Here is an 18,339-nt window from a genome sequence, read left to right on the forward strand (position 1 = left end):
GGTCATTACACTGAATGCATCATTTAAGAATTCTGATACATTTCCATAATTTTCCTTCTTCTCCATTCTGTGGTGTGGAAATGTTGCTGGTATGAGCTGCTATGTTATGTCATCACACCGATTCCTCAGCCCGCAGTAGTCAAGCAACTAGTTCACGTCTGGGCTCTATTGTACTCTTTGTGGGAGAGAGTCAGTGATGCCTCCAGGATAATACCATCAATGCTGCAACAGGACAAGACTTGCAGCTTGTTTATGGGGTGTATCGCTTGTTGGAGCCCCACAGGTAGACCGAAAGCTGAGTAATTATGTGAGAATGTGCTCCCTCCCACACATAGGGGACACCAGAAGAACCAAAGCACCAAACCCTCGCTCCCTGCCCACAGCTAAGCTTTCACTCATGACTCATGGCAGGGTTTGGTAACTAAACGTTACAGGACAAAATCCTGGCTTGTCTGTGCTGGAGCTAGTTGGAACTGGCGATGTTGAACAGGTGACTTCAAGTTCTTGCTGGGTGGCTATTTTGCTCTTACATGATTTGCGTCAGGGTTTCACCTTCTTTGTGACATGCATGTATGAAGGGTTTGTGGAATTGCACAAAATGGCATTATAATTACCTTTACTGTGCCTTCAAAACCTCAATGCCAATTCCAAATCACAGCAGGGATTTTTTTGCTAAATGTATGTTTGTCTGATCGTCAAAGTTACACCCTCTTTGACATATCATCTTTGAAAGCTCTTCAGTGGGGAGTGCTGTCATTGGCATAGAACAGACATGGTTTAATTAGGAGCGGTGAAAATCTTCCCGTGGCTCATCTTGTGGAGACGTCAGAGGGTGGCATCTCCAGCCACGCCTGTTCTCCCTCTGTCCGCTGTGCTGGTGCAACCCAGTTACCATGACACGCAGATGGAACCGACTCTTGGCAGTTAAGTCATATGCAGAAACTTCAGTCCTCGGTTTCTAATCTGCCCCTGGCACAGGGGAACCTGTCAGCTCCGTTGATATTTCAATGATATTATGAGCTTTCCTTAGGCTCTCAGGTACCGAGGGAGAAGCCTGCGTCCGAGAGAGTGCTCTTTACGGATTTTATTACCAATTCTCTCGTGCACTGTGGAAAATCTCCACGCTGCCTCTGTGGTACTCCTGGTACAGATGCTTCTGAGCACACCCTGCCCATGGCCACACCAATCTGGCACATGCTAGTTAAACAGACTGTGACGGTGCAGACGAATGAAGCCGAGCTTTGCACAGTGTTTTACTGTCAGATGGTTTCCTGCAAGATCTGTTTAAAGTCAGACCCCAGTGCCTACACTAGACCTGTCTAGAACTATCTCCCATCAGAGAAGGGGGGGGGGATAGTTACAGCAAATTTCAAAGCATCGACTCTTATCCTCCCTTCTTATCCTTCCCTTCGTTCTGTGGCTTTGAAAAGGTCAAGGCCGACTGAGGTTGACGTTTTTTTCATGACATTTTCTGTTGTAAGGTGTCTAGGTGTTACACGTTTCAATCAGCTCAGCAGGTGTGTGTGTGTGTGTGTGTGTGAGAGAGAGAGAGAGAGAGAGAGAGAGACAGACAGAGATACTTAAAAAGAGAGAGGAGATTTTGTTCTCAGACTAAATACTGCACATTGCTCTTACGCATACCTACTTGTCAGGGTCAATGCTGCATCATGAGCACATGACAGGAATGATGTCACTGAGCCATAGGTCACCTTAGTTTCACCCTGCACCTTCACCTCTGACCTAGTAGAGTATAATGTTCTTTGAGAGCAGGGGCTAGAATGCTAGACCAAAGCATTAGCTTTGTGCCTCCTGGCCTACTATCAGCCCCCTGCTGTTGCCCCAGGAAGCAGCTGGCAGAGCATCAGTTAGCACAGCGTCCCTGCCCTGGCACATCCCTGGAGTTCAGCTGCTGATGTCGTCACGCACCCCAGGCCTCACATATTATCAAAGGAGAAATTTACTCCCTTTACACACCATCCCAAGGTTTACATTACTGGAATGCGTTCACTCCGGATGGCTTCACCCCCTGGAAATCCTCATCCCCACTGGAGTGCGAAAGTAAACCTGTGTTCGCTGGTGATTTTGAATTTAGAGCTTCGTCCAATGAGGCGATCGTTGTGGTCTGATTCACATAAAATCTCTGCAATAAGTCAGGTGCGATGTTTGCGGATGAGTTAAAGACGGCGCCCGTTATTGACGTCAGCCTTGTGAGATCAACACACTGGGAGAAACGTTCCGTCTCACGCCGGGATCGGCAGACGGCCGGGAGGAAGCGGCAGGGGCCTGGACCCAGGCTCCGAATGTCTTCCCCTCTTCCTGTTGTTGTGCTGAAGTGGCTCCAGTGTCCATAGCCAGCCCAAACCTGCTCCACCGAGGGTGCGTGACTGCCCACGCTGACTCCGCATTCCTGCCATGTGAGTGGGGGGAGGGGAAGCGGCCCTGGTTGGAAACGCCTGGGCAGGGTGGCTGGAGCATGGTCTGCCCCGGCCCACTCTCCCGCTCCCACGCCCACTGGGGGCAGGCCTCAGCCACACACAGCAGTCCATTTCTGCCACCGCGAACCATGTCATGGGCTAAATTGATGTGTAGGAAATTAGCATTCACTGTGGTCACTGAGACCCCACCTTTCAGAAAGTTTCTCATTATTCTTTTTCGATTGCTTTTTTTAAATGGAATCGTTATTTGTATGAACATGCTATGGTGCCATGTCATGGGGTTCTTTCATTTGGTAGGTTATGGATAGTGTGGCTAAAATGAGCTGTGGATGCACAGTTATTATTGCACTGAGGCACAGGGAATGAAACACACCGAGCACTGTGAGCCGCAGTCTGGTGTTCCTGTGAAGCCACACGTCAGTACTCTGGCTGTTTCTCTCAGGAAAGCGGGATTCTTCATTCTGCTTTTCGGACCGATAGCCATGATTTTATTTAGACGGTATCTCTGACTGCTGTTGAGCTAGTATTGAATGGAAATTATTGTTTTGGGCTCATGTGTTATTTTTATGTCGCTTTTTACTCTGTGTGTGTGTGTGTGTGTGTGTGTGTGTGTGTGTGTGTGTTTCTGAAATCTCACAGATGAATAATGGTGACAAGAATAGAGCACTCTGTTGGCATACCCAGAATTCTGTTTTAATCCTTCGCAAAATTTTGACAGTCTGTCAAGACTCTGGATGGACTGTCCTGCCCTGTAAACACCATTACTAAAGCCATGTGTGCTCAAATAGAACACTCCACACAGAGCATTTTGCTCCAAGCAATAATGAGGAACACACATCAATCCATATTTCATTACATTTTTATTGCGATCTCAATATTTACAAAAAAATAATAATGCATCATTACTTACCAATTTACTTATTGAACCAAGCCGAATTTTCGGCCATCCTGAAACCCAGCAGACAATGTAGCTGTAGATTGTAGCACACAGAAATCTACATTGTATGCCAGGTTCGGGACAGCCCAAATGCATTCATCCTTCACGCATGCAAAGTGACGGGCTTCTACAGCTTATGGACCCCCCGTCATTACGCCACACGTCAGCGAACACAGCCATTCTGACATGTTAATCACTCAGGGAGTGTGACATCTCGCCTTGTTCTTTGTCTTAAAATCACTCAAAACCCAATCTCCGACAGTCAGCCAAGAGACAACGGCTGGATCCATTCACTGGGCAATGCCACGGTGTCACAACAGAGGTCCACAATAATTTCAGATTGCTTCAACAATGCGTGTGTAAATACAATGCATGTCAAATTATTTGTAGAAACAATAAGGCAGAAAGACAATACTCTGATGGTGACGTACCGAGGGGTCAAATTTCTGTATGAGGCTCTAACACTGTTATACCGGGCTAACAGGAAGAGGAGGTATGACACAGTGGCAAGGGTTTCCTTTGGCTCCTGCCATTCAGAGAGACTGCTGTTTGGTGTGGTCATGGGATGGGGCCCACGATGTGATAACGAACGATGTTCCCACAGGAAGCGCCGAATGTCATCAGAGACCCAGTAGCCAGATGTAGCTACTGATTGCAACACAGGATCTACACTGACTACTGAGCACCTCATGAGCAAACCAGCATGGCACAGGAACTGCCTTCATCGCCCCACTGGAGTCATCTTCACCACCTTGGCACGTTCACTCTCTGGGAAAGAGATGTGAGAAGGGGGGGGTGACGTTAGACAATATGAAATCATGAGGACAAGCTGGCTTGCATGTGCAAAGCATCAGGTTTGGGTGGGTGGTGAAGGATTTTCTGATGGGCATTTTTAAGTGCGTTGTTAAGGCTCGTTGTTGAGGCTCGTTCTTGCCCATTAGCCTCCAGGAACGAGGTGGACAGATGGAAGCCACGGCCCCTCCGCATGTGATGCTGCTCTGCACTCAGCACTCGCTGTTAACCAATCAGGCCTGCTGCGTTAAAAGGACAGGCACAAAGAGAGCTTCGTTTCACCAGTTGTTTTTTGCGCAGTGAGTGGGGCGGGGCACAATCTTACCAAAATGCCAAAGCTAATGTATAATTACGGGGCTGACACATTCTTGACACCAGATAAGCGTAAAGATAAAGGACGTATTTGTAAAGGAGTGACTATAGGAGCGAGGCCAGGTAGATTCGCACGTTAGACTAGCGTGTCTTTTACCATTGCTAGCCACTGACATGGATTACATGTTCAAAATCTCACGGTCACCAGAAGCAAACGCATGGCAAGGTGCCACAAAGCTGGCAATGACCCTGTATGGTCGCCCACAGGTCCTGGTGGCCATGCAAGACAAGGTTGGGACATAGAACAGCGGTTTCATGACGGTGTTCAAACGTCCCGGTGTACTAGGCTGCACCGTTGGCCTCCCGGAACACGAGCACAGCGTGATAAATGTGAAAGTATGTATGGGATTATCCTAATGCCTCCACACAATCCTGCTAACCCCCCACTCCTGAGTCTCTGACCAGCTGATGGTCACTTGACTCCAGTTTTCCTCTATTAAGGGCATCGCTCTATGCCTCCAGCCTACCCCACCCCCCTCCTGGAATTCCAGCTCTCTCCCCCAGCTGTCAGTCTTTGCTCCTTGGCTGCTGCTGGCCTGATCATGTTCCTAGGCTGAGGCAAACTCCCGGGAGATGGTACAAACTGTCCATCACCACTGTACAGCAGGGCTAACTCCTAGAATATGTCCAGCTATAAGGCCAGGCGTTGATAACGAGGTGCCTGACGTCATGGCAGCGAGATGCCCGTTGTCACGGTAGCTCAGTGGCGTGCCGACGAGGTGTCAATGTCATGCGAGAGGGGCTCCTACAGGAAAACGGTCCTTCTGAGCGGAGCCAAAACGGCAAAACTCTTGGCTTGTCATTTCCAAGCTGCTGATGCAAAAATTGCAACATGTTGACTAAGTGTGATGTGCGTTTGCGGTGGGATTTGCAGCACGTGCTGACAGAGCCCAGTGGTATTTTAAGACCCTGTCAGCCATGAAGCCCGCCCGTACCGCGGCTCACGCGGCAGGACAGCCTAGCCATCGTTCATGGGGAAGACGTGCTAAAGAAGATGCACAGGGAGACGTATTGGCTGCTGTAACACAGCATTGTTGCTGCTACCGAATATCAAGGCACAGTGTCGGCGTGGGAGCTACTGCTGCTGACAGCTGATTGTCATTTCCGCTCAATTACTTTTGCCTCGTTCTCCAGCTGTGTTTTAAGTAACTAACAAAATAACACATTTCACAGTGTTTTGAAGCAATGTTAATGTTTGTCAGCACTTTATAAAATGAGTCATTCATTTTAAAGTAAAATGCCATGTAAAAATTATTCTGCCATAGGATTCTATGAGGCACAGTGTGAGATGTTTAGAAAATCTGTGTATGAATATGTACTGTGTGTAGTGCTTAAGTGTATTATGTGTAGACGAAGATCGGGGAGTATGTCCAGCTTCAAGTCTGATCCTTCTGAACAGCCATCATGCCTATTCCATCAGAGGCCAATGAAACAGGTATAACAAGAATACCAGCCATCAAGAAAATATGTAAATATTGAATTACTTAAATAATACGCATTACCAATGAGACTGCTAGGCTCCTTATATGCTTGTGGCTGAACCCAGAACTACATGCAGTTTTTTGCCTTTTGGACTGGGACATACATTTTGCCAACCAGCAATATTAAAACACCCTGAAATGTGCAGCCTATGGCTTATGAAATGCAAGGTAATGTTATGCATGCTACGTCCAACATGTTTGTATTTATATTTTCCACTTCGTTATTTTTTCTATTTGATTGCTGCAAATGTGGGTTAAATGTTGACTCCACCACACTATACAAGATGTAGGTTTCACTATGCCCTCTGCATGAACTTCAGCACTGATTTGTGGCGTGTGTGTGTGTGAGTGTGTGTGTGTGTGCGTGCGTGTGTGCGTGCGTGCGTGTGCGCGTGTGCGCGTGCGCGCGTGCGCGCGTGCGCGTGTGCGTGTGTGCGTGTGTGCGTGTGTGCGTGTGTGTGTGTGTGTGTGTGTGTGTGTGTGGTAGGACTGGATGAAAACCATCCCCTGAGGTTCTCTAGAGAGTTATTTGCTTCTTACTACAACTCTGTAGTCTGACTCTCTAGTAATTACTTGTAGACACCAGGAGAATTAGAGCATGTTGTGTTCATAACCTTCAATGACTAATGCGCTGGCCAGGAGGTTTCCAGACACAACATGGGCAGAGAACGCCCTCGGGGCATCAAGGTGATATCCGATATATGGGGACTGTTTATAGGCCGTATTATTTTGAAGTGGCTATTGACTCAAACCCAGCCAATCAATAGTGTTCAGAGTGGTCCATAAGCCATGTTGTGTTGTTACATTTAAACACATATTACTTGTATCCACACTATAAATATTTGGTGGAAAAAAAGTATGATATTTTATGATAAATAATATAATAAATCAATATGTCAATATTGAAGTTACTTGTTTTTTTCGAAATAAGGAGAATCTGTTGCATGTGTAAACATAACATAACAGTAAAATGATTGATCTTACCTAAAAATGTGAAGGTTCATAAACTGGATCTGGAATGTGAGAACCCTTTAAACCTGTAAGAAGGAAACAGAAATATTATGTATTCTTATCAGCCCATTTAAATCTGAATATATGCCAAGAAAATCAACAACACAGCACAGAAGACAAAAGACCTTGCTCTGAGCTATTAGTAAACTGAGTAGACCACAGTTGCCAAGGTTACTGGTAACTATTGGTAGCATTATTGTCTGGAAGCACTCATAGTTGTAGCTGATAAATATGGGTAAGAACGTGACCATCTCTGAAGATTTATAATGGGCTGTAGAATCCTGAGAATATCTGCTTAATAATGATTAACAATGACAAGACTGAAACCACTGGGACAATTCAGTTTACTTTAGGGAATTTTTATGACCTCTTAAAATTTGTCTGTCAGTGTCTCGAGGTCCATTACACAAGCGCTACCAATCCTACGGCTAGAACTGAAGGATGCTGTTTCTCCTTTGGCTGGCAGAAGCCAGAACTCGCAGCTGCCTGTTGGACGGCTGATGGTGGCGCAAATAATCTGGCAGGTCCACAGCTTGATTTCTGGATACTCATTCTCCTCACTATGTTTACTATCTTTAGGGCTGAAAGTGGGTGGGGAGGGGTGTGTGTGTGTGTGTGTGTGTGTGTGTGTGTGGAGGGGGGGCAGGGGGGCAGCAGGGTAGCCTTGCTGGCAGGGCTATTCCTGGAGCCTCAGCGTGTTTCAGTTGATGTGGGTTTCCTCTGAGCTGCCTGTGAGATGACTGTGTCTGACCACATCCACATTCTGAGAGAGGCAAGAGTTGAGCCCCTGACTGGAGTTCTTTCAACGTGGTCTGCCACCAAGCAGGAACTGAATCATTACACTCACCCAGCAGAAGAGGTGGAGTAGCATGGGAAAAAGGGGAGCAGTGTGTGTGTGTGTGTGTGTGTGTGTGTGTGTGTGTGTTCCTGTTTGGGTGCAAAGCTCTGGTGTCACGATGCAACCTTCATGCAATTTTTTGGTGATTTGTAATACTATTGCACTCAGATTGCTACAGTTATATAATCACCTCATAAATTTAAAGCAAATCATTTGAACGAAATTGAAACTGTTTCTACCACATGGAAGTCAGTGTAAGCCAACTCAGTTTATGCTCAATTAAAATAAATTAATGACTGGATATTATTTCTAATATATAAAGGAGATGCCACCAGATAACAACTACTTCATGAGAAAAAGTGAAGGTATATAATACAGTTGCTTGGCTGACATCTTTTCTTTTGTAAGAGCTAAGCTAAAGCATGTTCAAACCTAATTTATATGGATGTTGCGTTGTGTAACTTTATTCGGATGATTTCTGTGTGCGAATTTGTATGTAACAAAGAGGATATTCAGAGAGGGTGAAACTTTGACTAAGGTCTTTCACTAAGGTAAATGACAAAATGAACAAAACAAATTACATTCAGCACGTAAAAACATTACGCACATCTTGTCACAGTTTATACTTAAGGCTGCAGTAATCAACTAAAAAGGACTAAATACTGTCCACAATGATTCGTCCCTGGAAATCCAACCAGTCCCTGGAATAGAAGCAGTTACTCAACCTGACTCAACTCAACCTAACTCGAATTAAAACGACTCAACTCAAACCGATTCAACTCAAACTGACAACCTGCCTTACTTATGACACTGAACCTTAAAGGAGGTGTAAAGCCTCAACCAGTGTAAAGTGTAAAGCCTCAACCGGCTATAACTCTGAAACCAAGCATTTGACAAAACAACCCTCTAAATATGCTTTTTTGTTTGTTTTACTGCCGGGGTATTCTTTTAATATGCATTTATCTCAGGGAGACCCCAACCACTGCACTCTGAAGACCGTCACTACTTCCTGTCCTATAAGCCTTCCTCCCTAGAGACAGGAGTTGGCTAAAAATGGTGGTTACAATTTCTTTCAGGACTGCTTGCAATGCTAAGTTTTACGTGTGCTGGACGGAGTACTGCCAGGCCAAACGCGTGGATCGCCTCGGCCACGGAGTTCCTAATGTCCAGCTCTGATTTGTGGTGCAGCCCAACGTCAGCAATAACTGACTGTAGGACGTGGGGCATCCGGGCAAACCGATGTTGATCGTTTCTTTTGAGGGAGGTCCAGTGATGCGATGACATGTGGTGGTCTTCTGTGTCTTTGCACGCGAGGTATTTCCTTCCTTCCCCTAAGCCCATTTGCCCCACACACGGCGTCGTAAGAGACCGCCGCTGACTTTCGCAGCTCGCCGCTGACTTTCCACCAATTAGCATGTAATTCTATTAGCCCGTGAGCCTATCAGATAAGGCGGTTCGTTTCAAAATTGGGAGGGTGAGCATAATTGGTTCGGACCATTTTGAGAAACATTCATAACCAGCTAGGGGCCAGGGAGAGAGGATTCTCTGTTTCCCTTAAGAGGTCATGGAATTGGAGGTGCTTGAGCCCAGCGTCTAGATGACAAGATGGCTGATGGGTCCTTTTGCTTTATGGCCCTTTAACACAGGTCTCGTTAAAGTAAAACTCTGCAGATAAGTCAAAATGAAAGGCTTTAAAAGTGAAAGGTAATCTTTCACCGCTCTACTGAGCATAGTGATGTCTCTCTCTCTCTCTCTCTCTCTCTCTCTCTCGCACACACTCACACACACAAATGCTCTCTGCCATTTAGGCTAAGACCTTCACAGCCACTGGAAACTACAGTACCCCAGGACAGAGTTTCTTTGCAGTGTGCTTTGTTGATGGCAGAGGTCTTACTCACTTTTTACATGCTGCTGGAAGGGTTGCAGACTCGAGTGTAGCATGAATGAAGGCGTCTGGATCACCTGGGCCAGCCACAACTCCCACACACACACACACACACACACACACACACACACACACACACACAGTCCAGGCTGGCCCCTGCTCTTCAGCCACGCGGGCATATTCTGCTCCAGTAGAGCAGCACAGGGCACCTTAAAGTAGCCAATAATGCTCACCCTGTCTGAGAACGTGCTGACACTGCTGCTCATATCCAAAGCCCTTCCGTCCTGAGCTTGGGTCAAGCAGGTGGCGGCTCTGTGCAGAGCTGCCCAGGCGTGTTCAGCACATAGATGAAAAGATACAGTCTGTAAGTACCTGCACAGTGACTTGCACTGCGCTGCACGTTGCTGGGCAAAGCTTTAATTTAAGGCTATTCACATCAATATGAGGGCAAGAAGCCTTTAAAATGCATAGTTCTGCCATTTTAGAACATAACTCAACAAATTAATGCAAAATAAATGATGACTTTTATTATTTGGTTGCAAATCCTATCTAATCAGTGACTGCCTGTTGTCTTTTAACTGGTAATAGTTATTCAGGGCTATAACCTAGCCATTTCAATGCTCTCTTGTTTTGGGGCCTTGTCTTCAGTAAGTGAAATGCACGCATTCCACTTTTGGCCATGAAAAATTTGAGAGCTGCTTTAATAGTACATTCAGGGTCACTGCTGCAAAGCGAAGGCCTGCCCACGGAGCTTAGAGGCGGTTGGTTGGCTGCGGTCAGCTCTGACGCTTCTGTGCGCTCGCTGTTGCTGTGGGCGGTCACAGGACAGGCACACGAGCCAGGTCAGCATTCCATCACACCTTTAATTACAGCCGCTCTTTAACCACGGTTCCTTATGTCCTTGCAAATCCAAAAAGGTGAATTTGGAAGACGAGAAAGATTGTTGGAAGCGGAAAGAACCTGGAGGCCTCCATGTCTGATTTCATCTCCTGGAACCTGCTCCCGACTGCCTCCGTCTTACTGGAGCTCGCGTGCGGGGGGTGGGGGAGAAACCCTGCCCAAATATGGGCAACATGGCGCAGGGAGTGTGAGCGTGTGCCCCACCTTCTTGCGTACGACGCACACCCACATCTCGCTCTCCTTTTCTCACTGTCCTATCTCTCCTTCCCCATCTTAACCGTCATTGCCGACTGCGGCTATGAGGGTAGAGCGGGTGAGCGGAGGAAGCGGAACGGCCACCGTCTTTACTCCTGTTGTGTAAACAGAGAACCGCGAGCACGGCAGCAAGAGACCAATCTGAACTTCGATCTGCTCTGGGCTCAGTCGAGTTGTGTAACCTTGACCTGTGACTGACACATTTATGGTAGGCGTGGCACAGTGGCCTACTTAATGACTTCACCGTTGCCGGTACACACCCCTGGATACATACTCTCCACCCCAGTAAAGCATGCTGGCGTAAGCAAAGCACCCTCCCCCCCGGCTCCCGTCCTCTCCTGTCACAGTGAGTGTAGGCGTGTAACGTTACAGCAGTGTAACGTGTGGTGACGCGCGAGCGAGAACGGGTGCTCTATTCTCTCGCTTTCAAAAAAAAGAAAAAAAAAAAACCCCGATGATTCACCAGTGCCAACGAAACTCCACCACTGCTGAAGTGCGACCTCAAAAACTCCAGCATGATGCCATGCCCAAACCAACATGCATCTTTTACAGCAGCTCATAAAGCACGACACGGTTAAACTTTAAGCACTGTCTAAACACTAAGAAGTCTGATTACACCAAAGAATGGTGCCAAAAATCGTGCTAATGACAGGGCCAAATTTCAGATGTAATGCCGTCAGTTAATCATTTCATCAGAATGCCATCTGTGCATCACACGCTGCTATCAGGCCTTTTATCTGTGACAGCGGAAGCTCATGGCATGTAAAGCTCAGAGTGATGGCAAGCACATTCTCAGACCAAGAGCACAGCAGTCTGTGACTCTCACATGCCAAGTCGCTGCCTTTTTCAATATGGTAATCTCCAGACAGAACACTCCTGGGCGAGCCCCGCGTGAGGGGAGCGTGTAAGTGGGGCTCGCCCGGCCCCAGAGGGAGGGGTCTGGGAGTGGTGGGTGTTGTCCGGAGTTAAAACACAAAGGCAGCCAGGGTGTGCGGGGTGAACGGTAGAAGGGAGAGCGAGGAGCCGGGACATCCGATTGGGAGTGAGCGCGAGGGTTGACGTGAGACCAGTGCATTCCTTAGAGAAAGGGCACCGGTCCAATGGAAATGTGCTCATCATCCTCCCCACACCCCACAGCTCACACCCTGCGCCCCACGCCCCACGCCCCCACGTGCTCACTCCTTCAGTTCCGCTCGGGTTCTCCAACATTGGCCAATAGCCTTGAGCTCTAATTTTAGGATAGCTATTGTTTGCATTAGTTTCCTGTAGGAAAATAATTAGGTTAGTGTGTGAGGCAGCAGTCCAGTGGGAATTGCCCCGTTGAGTGTATGTTCTGTCAGTACAGAGCGGGGCAGAGCTAGACTCTCAGTTAGTTGCTTTCCTAGCAGACTTCAGTTACAGAGTCCCATACTTTGTGAATCTATTATGTTAGCTATTATTCAAGCAGTCATTAAAATGGATTTTTAAAAATCTACTGGCTGAGTCCTGGAGCCTCAGAATATTATTTGCACATCAAATAATGTTTCTATAAAGCCCACATTTTAAATGTGTACATTAATATGTCAAGCAACTACATTTCCTTAATTTACGCTATTAATATTGAGTTGAGCTTAAGTCAGTCAGTTGTCCCTGGACTCTGCGCTCTGGCGGTAAAACGGGCCTGCTCAGACACGAGATCGGTGGCGGTTAAGGCACTTTTTATGAAGGTCAACTCTGTTCATCAATTCTGGATCCTGAAGAACAACAGCCGGGCAGGAGGCCGAACTCAACATGTCTGTCTACGCACACGCTGTGTTTGTCCAGTGACTAAGTCCGCCTAGACAAACACATGTAGCCCAGACCTTCCAACACTGATTCATTCTGCATTCTGTTCCTTACAAACCCATGTGCAGAAACACACACACACACGCACACAAGCAGCCTCGCTGGTCCGGCGTCACCATAACAGCTGGTGAGTGAGAGGCAGAAGGTACTGTAAATCTAAACACCGATGACTCCACCCACTGACTGACCACTAGTGGGCAGGCCGGCAAACCAGAGAGCTTGTCCTCTGATTGCCCAAGAGCGGTCAGCCAATCAGAGCCAACCTCTGCACGGCCCATTCATAAGAAGCTGCATTGTACTGTGTAGGGATACTGTATACATTGTTCCTCCTTCAGAGTTCACTCGAAGTGCTTACTCAGTACGGGGACACCCAGGGGGAGGGAAACAGATCATGACAGTCACCAAGGGGGGATCCCTTTCATCGCTACTTATAAAAAAAAACACTACCACATGTAAACTCAAGACCAGCCTGTGTGCAAAACTCTCAAACCATCCCTTCCTAAAACAAAAGGGCAAACCATGACCAAATGGTCATATCACAGCCTGACCTCCCTCCGATGGCATCTCAAAGCCAGTTTCGGTTACACTAACTGCTATTTCCCTCCTACAAGCTTCCTCATGTGACACATTGAGAAAACGAGAACACTTAATATATGGCAGTCCTAGCCACACACACACACACACACACACACACACACACACACACACATGCACTATTAGCCTTAAACTTTGCCCCAATCACATTCTGTACAGTCTGTATATGATTTTGCAGCGAGTCCTCGTCCTCGGCCTTCTTCAGCTAAAGTTTTCTCAGTGTAGTTCGGTTAAAGTCTACCCCATCTAGTTATCGCAAATCTGCAAACAATTTCTCAATTTTAACATGCGCCATATGATATCCATTAGTAGCCAGTGCTTTCAGTTACTCCTCCCCCCCACCCCCGGTTCACTTACTCGGTCTGGGTGAAAGGAGTATTTCCTGATGGTTGAGTGTTGCTGCATGTGCTGAGTCTCCGACACCCCCCCCCCCCCCCCCCCGCACACACACACACACACACACACACACACAAATCCAGCCTCTTCAGACGAGAGACAAAAGAGATAGATACAGAGCGAGAGAGGAAGAGAGACAGAGAGTGAGAGAGAGTGAGAGTGAGATCAGATTCACCGCCTGTCAGAGCTCCGGAACTCACCACTGGAAAATAAAACAGAACTCAGCTCAGCTCAGAATCGGTGCCGGCGTCCTCCAGTGTGAGTCCCAGCCTCAAACCCGTCTCCTTTCTCCAAGCCTCTCTCTGTCTGTCCTTTTTTTTCCCTCTTTCCAGTTACATTCTTTGGCGTCTAATCAGTAACAGTCTTAAAGTGGCAGTAGCGACGGCGACTCTGCAGATGTCGAGCCGGGGGTGTCTCTTCCCAGTTCAGCCAAGAGCAGAAGCTGACTATCACTGTTATCACACTCATCGCATTTAAAAACCCTCTCTTGCTCTCTCTCTCTCTCTCTCTCTCTTTCTCCCTCCCTCTCTCTCTCCCTCCCCCTCTCTCTCACACTGACTTGCTCCCTCCTTCTTTCTATAGCCACCCCTCTCTCTCTCTCTCTCTCTCTCTCTCTCTCTCTGTCGACGGGTGGTTATACACTGCAGACCGACTCCCAGTGGTCTTACAGCGCAGCTCGAGGGGCTGAGCGTTTCACTGGCAGCCTATCGCTTGGCAGTGTCCTGCTCTGGCGCACACAATCAAGAGGTTAGACAGAGGACAGCCATTCAGAAAAAAAAAGCTCACACAGGGGAGGAGGGGAGGAGAGTGAGAGAAAGAGAGAGAGAGAGAGAGAGAGAGAGAGAGAGAGAGAGAGCGAAAGAGAGAGACAGCGTTCACCGGCAGCCGGGCCAAGAACGCCTAGACTGGACCATGGATCCTGGGGAGCAGGAGACTCTCATGGTCAGCGAGTGGGAACAGCAGTGAGTGGCTCTAAATAAGGGCAAAGCGGCTGGTTGCTCCCGGACCACTTCCCCGAGTCCACTCAACCTAATGAGGCTTTAGGAACCACAGCCCCAGCCTGCTGGACGAGGGCCCTCCTTCAACTCACACACCATCCACGACACCATGCAGCTGAAGAAATAACCCCTCACTGAGTCCGAGCGCTTAACTGTAGACAGCGCACTCTTTCCATAGATATTAATATATACTCTGGTAGTATGTCCACCTAAGGGAAGCGCAAACAAGCGGTTTGGCATATGCGATAGAAGTAAAAGTAAAGTGAATGCAGGAGATGACACGGCAGCTTAAAGTTAACAACTGACTAATGGTAGAATCATCTTAAACAAAAAAAAAAAAAGAGGAAAGGAAAAATCTTTAAAAATAGATGAAAATGTTGGAAGCTAATTTCAAACGTTCTTAAATGTTCATATTCCGTCCTTTTTGTCCACACCGGAATGACTGTACTAACGTGACCCTTAAGGCTTAGAGAAATCCAGTAAAGGTGAGGGCCCAGCATAGGTCTGGGCGTGGGCCAGGTAGCTCAGGAGAGCTATAATCCGCAACCTTCTCTTTCATCTCCAGCCCATCCACCCGGCATGGCCTCCACCGGCCATCCCTCGGCCCCGGCGAACAGGGAAAGATCTGGGGAAGCCGCGCCGGGCTGCCCCCCGCCCCCCTCTCTCTCGATGGCTTGCCTGCAAAGCCACAGCGAGAGGAGCAGGAAGGAATGACCAATCCACCTGCCCCGTCCGGCGCGCTGAACCTACTTTTTAAACTCCCATATTTGAGCTGTTAGTCACTGGGAGGGCAAGTGAGTCACCACAAACGCTGCCAGATCGGCCAGACAGGGATCACCGCAGCCCTGCTCTACTTCCCCCACACACCACACACCGCCACCCCCCCATCCCAGGCTGAAAGGGCAGGGCTCCGTGCCGCCACACCGGCCAGCTCAAGCTACACTAATGCCGGCCTGCCTGCCAGCCGCTGCTGTGCCATGCAAAGCCCAGCGAGTCCTGGCATCCTGAAGCACCCCCTCCACTAGCTCCTTATCCAGCTTCACCACACGGAGTCACACGTCAAAGGGCGTGACCTACAGCCACACACCTCACTTGTGACTATCAGCACTCAGGCGGTTCATTTATTTAGGCTCATTACAGAATCATAAAGATTATTTGCAACTAAAAGGCATCTTAAATCTTCTTCTTAAGCACATGTATCGATATTTACCAAACACTATGATGTAGATGTTATTCCAGTGAATGATGATGTGCCGTTGTGCCTCAAGCAAATGCCTTATGTGCTATCAGTAAGAAACAGATCTTTCTTTTCACTACCCTCTACGGCAGCCTGGGCATGGCTATGTGTGTGGGTTTTTTTTTGTGTGTGTTGTGCGTATCTGTGTGTGTGTGTGTGTGTGTGTGTGTGTGTGTGCGTGCGTGTGTGCTGTCCTGCTGTGCCAGTCTGGATGGTAAAATCAGCCTCGACCACAGTACAGACAGCTTGCATTGAAATGGCGGGGAGGAGGTGGTGGTGAATCATAGCCCGTAACGTGTCAGTGCGCTGCGTTCTTCTTTTCAAACTGGTTTGCTCGCTCCTGCTCATTTTCTTGTCAGTGGGCTGAAGTTTGGTGACTCAGGGGCTTTGAAATGTAACTAGAGAGCAAGATGGTGGTAGACATCTTCTACTTCCCCCTTGTTTCATTTAAGGGTTGAATTGCTTCCAGAGCGTCACAAGAAAAGCTCCTGCTTTGAGAGTTATCCTAACTACAGCGTCGATATTAGATAACGTGACTACTGCCATACACGTGTGCTACTTTTTGCTTGTGATATGATCAACTTAACAGACAATTACAAATGTCTTTCTCCATCTAGAGGGAGTTCATATTCTGTAACTGATGTAGAACCGCAATATTTACTCAAAGTGTTATATAATTACTATAATTAATTATTATGTTTTTTTGTTCTAATACTCATGAAATTATAATATAGATTTTTTATGCCTTGTATTTCTTTTTTGTTATTGTGAGGAAATCAGACCTAATTCTGAAGGTTTGATGACCAGTATACATGGAATGGTTCAAAAGCAAAAGTAATTAAAATTATTGAATGAATTGCACAATGATTTAAGAATGTATATTCAAAGCAAATTATGGCTAATTATGGTCAATATTCAAATTCTGGGATCAACTTTTCACGGAGATTACAATTAGTTTGTTCATTCATTAATCAATGTTGTTTAGGACAGATTCCTTTGGTCCTTGATCACAACATACAAGGCATTTATTGTTTTTTTTATGACATTTCCTGGTTTATTTGACCAATACGGATATTAAAATGGTTAAGAGTCACCCTTAAACGATTCTGATGTCTGATTTTCATATATGAACTATTTACTAGAAAACAAAAGCAAAAAACAGGATACAGAATACAGACACATTCTTAGCATTCCTCTCTTGTGGAAGGTGTAAGCTACGACTGGAAACAGCCCCTTAGAAGAAGAGATTAAACTTCTCCTGACCTCTTCAACCTCTGTGTCCACAGGCACTTCCATCTCAGGAGTTAAGAGAGAAATTCAAATGGAATGATGATCTCATTGCGGAGACATACACAATTGTTTGTGTGTGGCAAATCACACACACACACACACACAGACACACACACACACACACAGACACACAGACACACACACACACACATACACACACACACAGACACACACACACACACACACACACATACTTAATTAAATCTAAGATATTTTAAAGCTCTCTCAACATGAGTGTCACTTGACATGATGTAAGAGAGGCATACTGTCTGCAAAATACCTTATTTTGTAATTTTATGAATTTGGTGAAATTGGCTATTTTGCATAATTGAGTCATAGTATCTTAGGCTGTCACATAATCTCGCACTCTGCACATTATACTTCCTGAAACTGGGGTCCTCAAAACACGCATTCAGATACAATATATCATTATGGTGATGATGATTGTTATTATTATTATTATTAGCATATAATCAAACGGTCCCACCATTGGTTGCCACCAAAAAAATGATAACGATTAAAACACAAAAATAAATCCTATAAGAATTTCTCTAATGAACCAGTGGCCTTGCTGTTGGCCACATTCCTCTCTGGGCAGCCTGTGCCAACATCAGGTGACCACATCAAATGCGGAAGGAAAGTGCCCAGCCTGACCCTGTTGCCCACGGACAGGCTTCATTTTCACACACGACTTGGTGCGGATGGGCTGAGCCATGGAGGAATCTGGGAGGTCATATGGTGTGGGACGTCACGGTGACGTAGCCGAGCAGCCCGCTGGCCTTATATCGGTCTGTGATAGACAGCAGGAGGCCGAGACAGGAGCCGCGACACACCGCAATGCTGCAGCCACAGTGGAGAAGCATGACCTCGCTGGCTTTATCACAGCCGCAGATATAGTGGTATGCTTGTGTTACATTCCATTTAGCACGCGTGCGTGCACACACACACACGCACAAACACGCACACACACACACACACTCGCCCACGCACACACACACACACACACACACACACACACACACTGTGGGTCTGCCAGTGCTTTTGAAGACACAAGACCTGCCACCCAGATGCCTTGTAACCATGCCAACCATCTG

General features: G+C 47.0%; 1 long non-coding RNA gene across 1 annotated transcript in view; it reads right to left on the reverse strand.

Annotated features, from left to right (window-relative positions):
* Window positions 1-3,276: 3,276 nt before the first annotated feature.
* LOC145659285 (uncharacterized) overlaps window positions 3,277-18,339 on the reverse strand; it is a 28,988-nt gene continuing 13,925 nt past the window's right edge. The window contains exons 3-4 of the long non-coding RNA XR_014125334.1: window positions 7,002-7,054; window positions 3,277-4,140 (exon numbers count right to left, since the gene is read on the reverse strand). This is a non-coding gene — a long non-coding RNA (uncharacterized LOC145659285). The remainder of the gene's footprint in view (window positions 4,141-7,001; window positions 7,055-18,339) is intronic.

Source organism: Electrophorus electricus, chromosome 9 (assembly GCF_041902795.1).
Source record: "Electrophorus electricus isolate QZ-2024a chromosome 9, ASM4190279v1, whole genome shotgun sequence".
NCBI lineage: Eukaryota > Metazoa > Chordata > Actinopteri > Gymnotiformes > Gymnotidae > Electrophorus > Electrophorus electricus.